This window comes from Podarcis muralis, chromosome 10 (assembly GCF_964188315.1).
Source record: "Podarcis muralis chromosome 10, rPodMur119.hap1.1, whole genome shotgun sequence".
Lineage (NCBI taxonomy): Eukaryota > Metazoa > Chordata > Lepidosauria > Squamata > Lacertidae > Podarcis > Podarcis muralis.
The window spans coordinates 44,124,810-44,138,547 of NC_135664.1; the positions used below are offsets into that span (position 1 = coordinate 44,124,810).

The 13,738-nt window shown below is 47.1% G+C and overlaps 2 protein-coding genes across 3 annotated transcripts in view; one reads left to right on the forward strand and one right to left on the reverse strand.

The window, feature by feature from the left end:
- Positions 1 to 13,738, reverse strand: part of GSG1 (germ cell associated 1) — a 111,920-nt gene that overhangs the window by 49,588 nt on the left and 48,594 nt on the right. Inside the window, exon 3 of the mRNA XM_028746658.2 lies at positions 1,031 to 1,124. The gene's annotated coding sequence lies outside the window, so the exon portion shown is untranslated. The remainder of the gene's footprint in view (positions 1 to 1,030; positions 1,125 to 13,738) is intronic.
- The window catches only part of EMP1 (epithelial membrane protein 1), a 32,210-nt gene continuing 19,790 nt past the window's right edge, over positions 1,319 to 13,738 (forward strand). The window contains exon 1 of one of the 2 annotated variants that reach the window (XM_028746711.2): positions 1,319 to 1,455. The gene's annotated coding sequence lies outside the window, so the exon portion shown is untranslated. The remainder of the gene's footprint in view (positions 1,456 to 13,738) is intronic. The other variant, XM_077934915.1, reaches the window with a different exon arrangement.

The window sequence follows — 13,738 nt, forward strand, 5'->3', positions numbered from 1 at the left end:
GAGTCCCAAAGGCTAGATCTAGAGGCCTGGAGGACTACCCTCTGACCCATGGGCCAGATCCAGCCTGGGGGCTGGATCTGGCCCAATCGCCTTCTAAATCCGGCCTGTGGACGTGTTTTTACATGAGTAGAATGTGTCCTTTTATTTAAAATGCATCTCTGGGTTATTTGTGGGGCCTAGGAATTCATTCTGTATTTTTTTCAAAATATAGTCTGGTCCCCCACAAGGTCTGAGGGGCAGTGGACTGGCCCCCTGCTGAAAAAGTTTGCTGACCCCTGCTCTGACCCCAGGGTCTTGGACGCAACACCCCTGGTGCAGTAGACTGGCAGCAGGGACAACATTGCCTTCCCTGGTGCACACCTCCAAGGTCTCAACTGCTAACTCCTGGAGACTCCTGGGCCTCCTCCTCACTCTCACGGCCGGTTCGCTTGCCCTCTCTGAGCCTGCAAGCAGTGACAAGAGCGAAGAGGTGAAGCACCCCACTCCTCTTGCCTTGTGCTGTCCCTCTGGGCAGTTCTCCATCCTGGGCCCAGTGGGAGAGGGCAGGAAAGCTGTGAGAAGGTGAGGTGAGCCCGCTCAGAGTGGAGAGTGGAATCGCTGGGGGCACCTTGCTCAAGCCCCCAAACCTGAAGGCAGCAAGGAATTAGCACTGTGCTGCAGGTGGCACGGAGTAGGCACTCCACGTGGAGACATCCAGACCACAGAAACCAGTCCTCTGCCTGTGGGAGTGCCTTCAGGAGAACGCCACGATGGACACACCCTGCAGCGTTGGACAGCTTGGCATTTCAAGGAGTCAAAGTGCACTCCGTCCCCTTGTACTTCTTTCCTTGAACAGGCGACATTCCCGGCATTGTGGCCAAGGAGGGTGGCGTCAGCTAAGTGACTCACGAGGACATCACTACCCAATGTACCCAGGCAGCTGTTGCCCTGTTTGTTTATACTGGATGTATCCCCTTTGCATTGTTACCACATCTGTAACTATGTTTTTTTTTATGGTTGGCAACCATTACTCAAGATTTACTAAACAGACCTGGCCAGGGTGTCTTCTCTCGTGTGACTCATCAGGCTTGAAGTCACTCCTTTCTGCAGCGTAGGCTGGGGTCCCCCTCCTCTTGCTGCTGCTCCTGTTGCATCAAGCCATAAAAAAAGAGGGAGGGAGGGAGGGAGAGAGAGGCTTTGCAATAGCTGGGTCCCCGCCCAGAAACTTCTGGCTCACTGCCAAGCAAGCAGGGCGTAGTATATTAAAAAAAATAAATGTTTTTTTCATGAAAGCCAGACTGATTCATAGAAACTCTTCTAAAGCACAGTCGAAAAGACACCACCCATCCCAGCACACCAGCAGGGGAAACTTATAACCCTCGCCAGCCAGAGCACTCCCTTCACTGCAGCTCTGAGTTTCAAGGCAGCCGGAGTTCAAGAGCACAGCTCCTTCTGCAAAAGACCTCTTTCTCTAAGGTAAGGATGCTTCCCAACAGAACCTGACTGTGCCTTGTGGCTGTGCAATTTTGTCTTGCTCGGAGCTAGCACCTGCCTGTCTTTCCTCTCCTCCACTTTCGGGCTCGCAAAGTTTCAGAGAGTTTGGAGAGGGGAGCAGGCTGTCCTTGATTTTAATGCACTTGCCCTGTTGCTATTTAATTCATTTGGAAGAGACGTTTCTTGCTGGCGTCCCAGACACTGCATTCCTTGCAACAATTAGAATATGGGGGTTCACTTAGAAGAGGGAAATGGAACGAAGTGCCTAATGGGTGACTGTTGCAGAGAGGGGAATTGCTACATTCCTGTATTGTGACACGCATGCATTTGCAAACCTTGCGGGCAGGTGAAAGTCAAAATCTAAAGAAAAGTCAACTGAAGGAAGGGCTGACGCTTGCCACAAGGGTGACCACAATTCAGTTACTCTGGAAGAAACGGGTTGTGAGTTGCGGCACAACCCGTTTCTTCCAGAGTAACTGACTCTGCTCAATATATTGTCCCTGCACTGTGTACAGTGAGTCTTCTTCTGTTGCATTGGCAGGTCTGGTCTGTGACGCTTGGGTCCCCTCCTGAGCCCTCATAGTTAGAAGGATTTAACTTGAGCTGGGAAGATTCCCAGCTAGCAAGAATGATGTTGAATACGCCCTTTCAGTTGGAAAAGTAACAATGGTTTTTAAAGTGGGGGCGGTTATTTGATGTGGGGTGGATCAACACAGACTGGAGTGTCTTAACAGGTTGTAAACTATTGGGCTGGGTGTGGAACTGGAACACATAGCTTAGCGTGCCTTCCTTTCCCCAGAAATTCCTCTGGGGAAGGAAATCCTTTAAGGGTGATCCCTTAATAAACTTATATTGCATTGATTGGACTGAAAGAGTGAATTAGCTAATGGGCACAACAAGTGCATTGTTTGAGTGCAGATTGTTCCATGCACACGCAGTGTTTTGCAACGCAGATGGCATCATTGTCACGAGCAATTTCTACATGCCTCTTGGTGCTCCTGCCAAGTATCACCTGTGCAGAGTGATATTTAACTGGCAAATGTTATTAAAAGCTTTGCACCCAAGACAGTTAAGCACTTGTGGACCTTCAAACAGAGGGATCTTCCACTGAGGTCAGCACTTTGCTGAATTCCAGTAGTGGATCAAACAAGAAAACATTTCAAGGATTATATTACAGTTCCCCACCTCCATCGGCTCAGAAGTAGGTCTCACCATGGCCATTTGGTCTTACTTAGGTAAATATGCATAGCACTGCAACTTTATACTCACCTGTCAAAAAGGCCTCTGGTTATATAGCAGCATTATAGATCTTTATTTATTTTTAAATGAAAGATTATATATGTGTGTAACTGAAGTGGTGGTGGAGGAAAGATTTTGTTTGAATCGACTTGCACACTGCCTGAAGGAATGCAGCTTTCCCTAGGTGTGGCCCATTTCAACATGTTTCCAGGGAGGGGAGGGTTCTCTCTTCTCGCACAGACAATAAAGGGAACAAAACTCCATTTGGAGGAAGAGATGACTCAGTTTGCCCCTAGTACAAACCAAGCTGGCCCTGTTAAGTATTCCCTCCAGCAGTTCCATCCAAGTACCTGGAATGATCCAAACTTTGCCTCCAGATTCATCCCATGCTGCTAGCAAAAAAATAAAATAAATATAAATGCCCAAGAAGTGGAATGGGCAAGGCCCATTAAGCTCATGCTTAAACGTAGATTGCTTCCAGATAACACGGCACTGCAGAACCCCCTAATTAAACGGGCAATTATTTAGACTTTCATGATAATGGTCCACAATATCCTTGGCATATGCTTAGCCTATAGCATGAATATTTCACTAATGCTCGGGATCAGCCATGTTGTGCTAGCTAAGGCATGCCCACCGAGGAAGAATTATGACTTCTGCTTTGAAGACATAGAGGTGCATCGCGTCCTGTGGGTTGCATTCCAAATAGAATGCTTTTCTTTGTGCATGATGCCTTTGATCTTCTCTTGCGCACGTTTGCGCTATTAAAAACAAATATATGTGTGAATGATAGCTGGTGCTGGTTTTATGTTTGCATTAGCAGGTGTGGATGACGCAAAAGGCCCTTCTGGGCTCACATGTGAAGAAAAAACGCACCTTTGCTTTTTAACTCCATTGTAAGGGTAGGGAACTTCTACCATGGGGCAAAGAAGGTTGATGGAGTCAAAGTTGGGAAAGCTCATTGACAAATAAGTGGGGCAAATGTTTCAGAGCTTTCTTCCCTCGTCCCACCTCACCCCATATGTTTAAAGCAAGGCTTGTTGAGTGCTAGATGGACTTCAAGAACAGGAGAGATTCTCTCACAAGCTGGGAAATCGTCCCCCAGTTGGATCATGTTGCAGATGCATCATGTGCAGTGTGCCCATGATTTTTGGGCGGTGTGCTGCACGTGCAATGCCATGTGATGGAGGGCATTGTGTGGCCATGAAAGCTGTGGTTGGGCTGAGAACCATTCTGGAATGTCTCAGGTGACTCAGCCTGTGGTGTGTAGGAGGGGAAGAGAAGATGGTGCTTGCTCAAGGAACCTCACATGGCAGGGAGAGGGACCCACCAAATCTGCTGCCTTGCCTGTCACTTAGCCACAGCCCTGTTGGATCAGATCAAAGGTCCATCTATTCCAGCATCTGGTTCCCACCAGTGGATAGTGTGAGATACCTCTGGGAAGCCCATAAGCGGCACAGGAAGGCAAGGGTTTTGTCGTCGTTGTCTCTTTCCAGCATCTGGTATTCATTTTGCAGAGATACTGCATCTGAACATGGAGGTTCCACTTATTGCTCGTGGCCAATAGCCATTGATATAAAATAACAACTATCATTATTAGTCAACCAGATCCCACAAGCAATTATCATAAGGCATCAGTTCCTCAGCTAACTGGCAATCTAAACCTTCCTCATTAGCTTATGTGCTTGATAATGTCTTCACCAGTGTGGAACCTACTGCCAAAGGCAAGTGGCGGCTCTGAAAAAGGCCTTTTCTGTGGTGGCTCCTCAATGCTGGAATGCACTCCCCAGGGCTGCTTGTCTGGCATCTAGGATGATAAGTTACAGGCACTACTAGATCAAGAACTTAAAAGAAAAATTGCCCAGGCTTTCCCCCTCACTGGTAAATAAATAAATAAAAAGCAGAGGGAGAGAAAAATATGATCCTAACTATTTTATAGTTTCTCTTTTTACTTTATTTCAATATTAATGCTGCTTTATTTTAATATTGAAGGCTGGTATTTGTTTTAGTGGCATTTTAATTGATTCTCTGAAACATTTAAATGTAAACATGGAATATAATTTTTAGACAAATAAACCTTTTTTTATAGGTTCTCTGTACTCGTTCCGCGCAGTTTATTTCTAAAAAGAAATCCATAATTTATGTTTCTGTTCCTGGCATTTCAAAAGTAGGATGGGATAAAATCTTATCGCCAGCCTTGGAGTGCCGGGGTATGGCCTGAAGGCATGTGAGGCCACCACCTCGCTGAAGCTAAGCAGGTTTAGGTCTGGTCAGTGCCTGGATGGGTGACCACTGGCAACCCCCATATATGTCACCTTGGGCTGCATGATGCCAGAGGGGTAGGATAAAGAAGAAGAAGAAATACAAGAGCACAAGTGTAGATCTGGGTTCATATTTGGCTCTTTAACTTGACTGCATTTTATGGCTATGCCTTTGAAAGAAATGAAAGGCTTCTTTCTTGGTGTCTTGAGAGGAGATTCAATGAGTACAAAACTTGGTGCAACTGATTCGGAGCAAGGCACAGCAGAAATATGACTTCCTCAAACTGTACTATGGATAAGGAGAAGGTACTTGAGCTCCACATCTGAGCACTCCACCAACACCCAGCAAGCTCAAGCCATTAGCATTGTACGCCCTTGACTCTTCCTGGAAACAAGTGAATGCAGGATCACAACCCTTCTGTAAGAGACGCAGCCTTCCAAAGCCTACTTGAAATGATCTGTATAATGTCTGTCTGGAATGCGTCCTTGAGCTCTGAAAATGCCTCGTTTCCCTGACGGAAGACAGTGTGCGTTGTCTGAGAATGTGTGGAACTAGCCTGCTAGGTGACATTTACATTGGTTGCCCTGCCCACTTTTGTCTCTTTCCTCGCCCACCACTGCCATGCAGCTCTCAGGTGTTTCAGGTAGGACTGTTACAACTTTAGCACTCGATTGCAGCCAACAGACTAAGCTACAGTGTGTGCTTGGTTCTGGGGGTAGGTGTGGTGCACATGAAAGTTTTCCCAGATTGCAAATCTGCCCATGTCTTATGTGACATCAAGACATATACCTCTGAATCCATTTGTGTGTGTGTGTGTGTGTGTGTGTGTGCAAATGTCTGTAGCCCAGGTCATCCTATTACCTTTAAGAAAACGGCAAAAGCATCTTTGAACATTGGTTTAGTTTTCCTAGTTGGCACTGAGGGAAGGAGAGAGATTTCCAGCAAATCAAAATAGCTTCAGCCATGGCCACACCCTTTGTTGTGAGGGGGAAGAATCACCATCGGATAAGGGTTGTTTGGGAGGGGCATTTTTTAATTGACTAAAAACATTTGCATCAGGGTGGATCTGTATTTTTATGCAAACTAACCAGCCTAACATGTGGACCTCCAAATTGTGTAATTCAATCTGTGGCTCAAAAAAGATGTACTAAGATATGTGAAAGGAAAATGTAATTTAGGGTAATTTAGGCTTAGGAATGTGTACATTGCAATACAAATGTGTATTTAAATGGGGTTTACAATGCTCTAAAATAGGTGTTTCAAACATTTCAAAATATGCTATTTCAAACATTTCAAAATATGCGTTTAAATATGAAATGGATACATTTTCGTATGTGGGATTTGAAAAGAAGAAATTCATGGGTTAATGTGGAAACAGAGCAGAATGAACACATGTGATACAGCGATAGACTGATCTGTCTGCCCCTAAGCTTGCATGGGCTTTTCTTTTAAATCAAAAATGGGAGAATGTGGACTCATAGTTCCAGCCGGACACACCCTATTCCCCCCACCTCAAGACCTCTTTATTACTCTTGGGAGTCCTCTGTGGTGAGCACATGGGCTGGCTGGACTGACACACCCCATGATAAAAGAGAGCAGAGTGCAGGCACATTTTTTCCATCTTACAGAGTCAGGTCAGAGTCTGAGAAGCGCTAAAAGGCAAAATGCTGGCATCCAATGTCCATGGGTGTGATGCGTCAGGGCTGTGGTCTTTCTAAGGAGAAGGGGCAGGAACCTATAGGAAGGAAGATGAAGTGGCAGCGAGGGGAAAGGAGACCAAAGAGCAAAGAACTGAAGGACCCTAGCCAGGAACACAGAGTGTCCCAGGAGTGGAAGAAGCTTAACTGGCTACTTTTGCAGTTACAGTACATTCACTCTGAAACTACGTAGTTATAACTGTTGCAGGCACATATTGAGGGTTACTTTGTGTGCATTAGCTACCTCTCTGGGCATTCTCCGGCAACCTCTTGTACAGTGGTACCTCGGATTAAGTACTTAATTCATTCCGGAGGTCCATACTTAACCCGAAACTGTTCTTAACCTGAAGCACCACTTTAGCTAATGGGGCCTCCTGCTGCTGCCGTGCCGCCAGAACACGATTTCTGTTCTCATTCTGAAGCAAAGTTCTTAACCTGAAGCACTATTTCTGGGTTAGCAGATTCTGTAACCTGAAGCGTATGTAACCTGAAGCATATGTAACCCGAGGTACCACTTTACTCGTAAATCACCTCTTGCAATCGCATTCCCACCTGTCCCATCTTTACAATATATCTTTTCAATCAAAATGGGGATTTTAAAACTTGAGTTGGAAATGGAACCAGAAGGTGGCAATCCTTCTGGAGCATTAGGATAATAGGAAACGGAGTTATACAGAGTCAGACCATTGGTCCTACTAGTGCAATATTGTCTACACCAGCGTTTCCTAAACTTGGGTCTCCGGCTGTTTTTGGACTACAACCCCCATCATCCCTGACCACTGGTCTTGCTAGCTAGGGATGATGGGAGTTGTAGTCCAAAAACAGCCAGTGACCCAAGTTTGGGAAACGCTGGTTTACACAGACTTGCAGAAGCTTTTCCTGGATCTTGGTCAAGAAACGTTTTGTAAGCAAGGACTGCCTGAAACCCCAGAGAGCTGCTGCCAGTCTGTGTAGACAATTCAGAGCTAGAGGAACCAGTGGTCTGACTCAGTATAAGGCAGCTTTCTATGGTTTCCAGCCCTCCCTGGAGGTGCCAGGAACGTGAGACCTTTTGCCTTGAAATCACATGCCCTGAGCCTGGCTTTCAAAATTACATAGCTGTGATCTTCTGCCTGTGTTGCTGAACCAAACACCCCAGGGGGAAGTCAAGCTAGGGCATCTCTCTATGGACAAGTCAAGCTAGGGCATTTCTCACGCCACTGTTGAGATTTGCAAACAGCAGCCAGAGGATTTCCAACTTTCCAACTGGCATTTTCAGCTGTGCCTTTGACAGCTGCTGGATGTTCAGCAATTATCAGGTTTTCATGGCATGAGGAGAAATGTTGTCACCTGCTAATTACTGCATATCAAGGCACTCTTAAAGCAGGCTTGGTTGCAGGCAGCATCAATACATTCAGACCCCTGGGCTCTCACTTGTGGGGTGCCTCAGGGTTCTGTCCTCTCCCCCATGCTTTTTAACATCTATATGAAGCCGCTGGGAGAGATCATCAGGGGGTTTGGACTGGGTGTTCATCAATATGCAGATGATACCCAGCTCTACCTCTCTTTTAAATCAGAACCAGTGAAGGCAGTGAAGGTCCTATGTGAGTGCCTGGAGGTGGTTGGAGGATGGATGGTGGCTAATGGATTGAGGTTGAATCCTGACAAGACAGAAGTACTGTTTTTGGGAGACAGGGAGCGGGCTCGTGTGGAGGACTCCCTGGTCCTGAATGGGGTAACTGTGCCCCTGAAGGACCAGGTGCGCAGCCTAGGAGTCATTCTGGACTCACAGCTGTCCATGGAGGCGCAGGTTAATTCTGTATCCAGGGCAGCTGTCTACCAACTCCACCTGGTACACAGGCTGAGACCCTACCTGCCCGCGGACTGTCTCGCCAGAGTGGTGCATGCTCTAGTTATCTCCCGCTTGGACTACTGCAATGCGCTCTACGTGGGGCTACCTTTGAAGGTGACTCGGAAACGACAACTAATCCAGAATGCGGCAGCTAGACTGGTGACTGGGGGCGGCCGCCGAGACCACATAACACCGGTCTTGAAAGACCTACATTGGCTCCCAGTACGTTTTCGAGCACAATTCAAAGTGCTGGTGTTGACCTTTAAAGCCCTAAACGGCCTCGGCCCAGTATACCTGAAGGAGCGTCTCCTCCCCCATCGTTCTGCCCGGACACTGAGGTCCAGCTCCGAGGGCCTTCTGGCGGTTCCCTCATTGCGAGAAGCCAAGTTACAGGGAACCAGGCAGAGGGCCTTCTCGGTAGTGGCGCCCGCCCTGTGGAACGCCCTCCCGTCAGATGTCAAAGCGATATAACTACCTGACATTCAGAAGGCATCTTAAGGCAGCCCTGTTCAGGGAAGTTTTTAATCTGTGATATTTTACTGTATCTTTGGTTTTTATGGAAGCCGCCCAGAGTGGCTGGGGAAACCCAGCCAGATGGGCGGGGTACAAATAATAAATTATTATTATTATTATTATTATTATTATTATTATTATTATTACTATTATTATTATTATTATTATTATTATTATTATTATTATTATTCTCAGCTTTATTTTTATTTCAGACTGTTGACTGTGTCGGACATAAATATTGGTACACATTAAAAAAAAAAGACAGACTAGTAACTGTTTTTGAGGACTAGCAGCTTTGCAAGGCTATCTGAAAGGTAAAACTGCAGGAGTCTGGTTTAGAAATTGGCAACCCTAAGCAGCAGCCAGGTGGCAGTTTTGATGAATCAGGAGAATAGTTTATTGCAGTCTTTGGAAATCTGCTCATATGTTATGACTTTTTTTTCATGAATCTTTTCCTGGTCCGCCTGAGAAAAATGAATCAAATCTGTTATGAAAACATACATGTTTTTGTTGCTCTGCCCCGGTCAAGTCAGAGGTGGAGTGTGTGCCTGTAGCTGCATGCTTCAATCAGGCCAGTAGCCAAAAACCACATACCGTATTTTTTGCTCTATAAGACTCACTTTTTCTCTCCTAAACAGTAAGGGGAAGGGGACACCCGCCTAGCCAGTCAGATCAGCCAAATCAACCCTGGCAATCAATGGGGTGACAGATGTCGCAGCCAGATCGCCCTCACATCCAAAAGTAAGGGGAAATGTGTATGTGTCTTATGGAGCAAATGCAGGCTGCACAGCTATCCCAGAAGCCAGAACAGAAAGAGGGATTGGTGTTTTCACTGCGCAGTGATCCCTCTTGCTGTTCTGGCTTCTGGGATTCAGAATATTTTTTTCCCTTATTTTCCTCCTCCAAAAACTAGGTGCGTCTTATGCTCTGGTGCGTTTCCCATGAGCCTTCCTAAAACTACCAGAGATTGACTGCATTTCTCAATTATGACTTGAACCCACCATGTTTTTTCCTTCTTACGATTCTAATTCATGCCACCAGGGATAGCTCAGTCAGAGTCATGAGTTCGAACCCCACATTGGGCAAAATATTCCTGCATTGTAACGGGTTGGACTCGATGACCCTTGTGGTCCCTTCCAACGCTACCATTCAAGGAATCGATCTCTGCCCCATCTATGATTCTACAGTTCTATGATTTGCATAACAGCTTTCATTTTAAAGAAATTCCTGGGCAGTTTGCTGAACAATGAAAAAATCAATATATAATGCAATTACAGTTTTAAAAGCCGCTGTCAATTAAGTAGCATTGCTATCAATTATAGAAGCCAGAAATGCCACGGACTGGTTTTTAACAGTGGGGGGAAGCTCAGGCAAAGAGATATGTTTTGATTTGTTGGCTGAAGCAACCCACAGTCAGTGCCCACCTGACCTAGAGACAGACATTCTGCAACTTTTTTCCTCCTTTCCCTCTCTTTTTTTCTTGCCAGAACCCCAGATCAATGAGATCCATCCAGATCAGTCAAACCTATACAGGGTTTTGTTCTCAGGGTTGGAGGTGCTTCAACCTGCCTTTTTCATGAAGGGATGTATGGATATGTCACCAAAGGAGCATAGGCCTCTCATGCTTCCTTGCAAAGTGTGGGCTCAAGCGCTGCATCTATGAGGTGCAGCCCTATCCTGAACATTTGGCCTAGGCCAGTCTGTAGGGGCCCATTGCCCTTCAGCACCCGGTCCCTGTCGCAACGCAAACACACTTCGCAGTTTCTCTGTCAATGCACTGTGAAAGTTTCAAGAGCTCTTGAAGCTTTCTAAGCATGCAATTGACTATTTAAACAAAAACAAAAAAACCCGAACCTGCAACACAGAGCCTTTGTTAATGTCTTGTGAGTGGCACATAAATGCAACTGGCACATAAAGGTGTTAGTGTGGGGGAGACACTTCATGCTTTTAAAGTGGGTTGTCTAGGCAGGGGAAAGACCTCTGGGTGGCATCCATTCATTGCTGCTGCTCCCGCCCCGCCTGCTCTGTGCTTCTGTTGCCCTTCCCTCTTTCCCCGCACAACTGGAGCCATGGCAGGGCGGGTGCAAAGAGGGAGGGGGAGGGATGGAGGGAGGGAGGGAGAGAGAGAGAGAGAGAGAGAGAGAGAGAGAGAGAGAGAGAGAGAGAGAGATACAGTATCTTCCGCCAGCGGTTGCTCTTGGCTGCCTTCCAGGCCTCAGGCAGCTGCCTCTGCCCCTCCCTGCTGCCAAGAAAGCTTTGGAGTTTCTGCCGAGAGCCTCTCACACGGTTTAGTACTCTAGGGCTGACACCCCCAGCAAAAGCGATTTCCCAGCCCTTGCCTCTGCAGCGGAGATCCAGCCACTCTCCAAATGAATCACAGCCCCCGAGCTGGGAAAGCGAGAGACGTAGCTCATGTTTTCCACTCCTCCCCCTGCCACATGCGAGAGCAAAGCTCTTCTTCCAGTCTGCTGTTAAGAGACGGCGTGGCCCAGTCCTGTTAGGCAGGGCTTGCTCAATGGGGATTTCCACTCCTCCTCTTGGGAGGCTGCTGCATTGCTTTATGGGGTTTCCCTTCGAGGAAACCTCTCCCCAGAACCAGCTGACACATGTTCGGTTTGGCTAAGTCCCTCCACCCGTTTGCCCTGTGTGTTTGCATACTCCGGGGCAGCCAGCACCCACCCCACCCCGAAAGCTATTGCATGTTGTGTACACAGAGGGCCTATTCAGAAATCAAAAAGCCCTTAAGGGTGTACAAACAGACTCCCTCCCAGGGGATCTTCTTGTTGAAAGACTCAACTGGCCAGGTCAGCTTGAAGGGTCAAGTGTAATGGGGCTGGAACTATTTGATTTATGTAGCCAGTAGCAGCAGCAGCAGCAGCAGCAGCACAAACATGCATTTATTTATTTTTTAAGCATTTTAAAATGGGGCGCAGCCTCATGGCTCCAAGCAGCAGCTTTACAAAGATCTCAGCAACAGCCTAGTCAAACAGAGCTGCGAGTAGCTCTGTGATCATGCAGCGTAGTTCCTTTCCCACTTTCTGCCAGCACCATTTTCAGATTAGCAGTGGGTTACATGGGCTGCTGAGATCCCAGCCCAGGGAACCCTCAAACTCCAAGGCATTCAGAATAGAGATGAGCAATGTTGGCTTCCCTCCGTTTCTCAGTTTTCCAACCTTAGGTTCAATTCTTCACATTTCCACATCCCTTTGCAAATGACGATCACTGCGCCCCAACAAATGAGTCAGTGGATGATGAGATCCTCATTCTGACTGAGGGGAACAATAACACTCATTTCCTTCCTGCTTGATGGATGTGACTATCCAGGGTTTCCCAGACTTGGGTCTCTAGCTGTTTTTTGGACTACAACTCCCATCATCCCTGACCACTGGTCCTGGTAGCAAAGGATGATGGGAGTTGAGGGCCCCAAAACAGCTGGAGACCCACATTTGGGAAGCCTTGGGCTATGCCTTCCTGCCACACAAAGTTGCATTCTAGCAGGATACAGACTCATTGGTCCAGCTAGCTCATTTGCCCACCATTCCCATGCTGACTGAGAGTCATGGGAGTTATAGTCCAAAGTATTTAGAGCACACCAGGTTGGAGAAGGCTGGTCTTCTGTGAGCAGAAGTGGCTCTTGGGTACCTGAGGCAAATAGACATCTTTCCCAGCATCTTTGAACTGGAGATGCCAGGGCTTGAACTTGGGACTTCTGCACTAGCTCAGTTGGTTAGATCATGGTGCTAATAATGCCAAGGTTGCTGGTTCGATCCTTGTATGGGACACCTGCATATTCCTGCATTGTAGCGGGTTGGACTAGATGATCCTCAGGGTCCCTTCCAACTCTACAGTTCTATGATCCTATGCATGCAAAGCAGGTATTCTTCTTCTGGGCTACAACCCTCCCTCTTTATTTCTCACACCAGCAATGGTAAGGTGCTTTTGCCTGCAACAAAGCTGCAAAAGCAGGTCAGAATCCCTCTGCTCGGGTGCTGAGTTACTGAAGCCCCTGCTCACAATGCCCTTTCCCCAAGACATGAGGAGAAAATGACAGAAGTGACACTCACCTCTTTCCTTCCTCCTGTTAGCAGCTGGTTGGGGGTGTGAGCTTAAATGACCCAAGAACCCTCGATGCAATTGTGCTGATTGCGAGATGAATGAGATGCTTTATTGAGGGAGGCACTCGGTACTTGGCATGTCACAAATCTCACCATGTATTGTCCTCTCGCTTTTGATTCATCACTTTAATTTCAAAATGTCCCAGCGCTTGATTTAAGCCACTATTACCTCTATTACTCACCCTGTGAATCGGAGCTAACTTTCAAACTAGTGCAGCTTCCAAATTTTGGGTGGGGTGGGATGAAGCCCATTGCCAGAGGAGGAAAGCTACTCCCAAACCCTTCTTCTGGGATGTGGACCTCTCTTGCCCCTATTCTCCTTCTAGGTTGCGCATTACAGACACCTAGAGGCCTTGAGCTAAGCCAACCCCCCAACCAGACCTCCTCTCTCCCTCCCGCTTCTCTTTCCTCTGTCCCCTTCCACAAGCATCCACTCAATGGATGGTCTCCCCCTCCTAGTCTCTGGAAGCCTCCCACTGTCCCTGTTTCATGGAAGGGATTTGATCACACTCTAGAAATGTAGGTTTGCATTGTTAAAGCAGATTCAAGCTCTCCGTCACAACAGACAGGAAAGTGATGATGGAAAAACGCACTGAAAAATGTGGGAA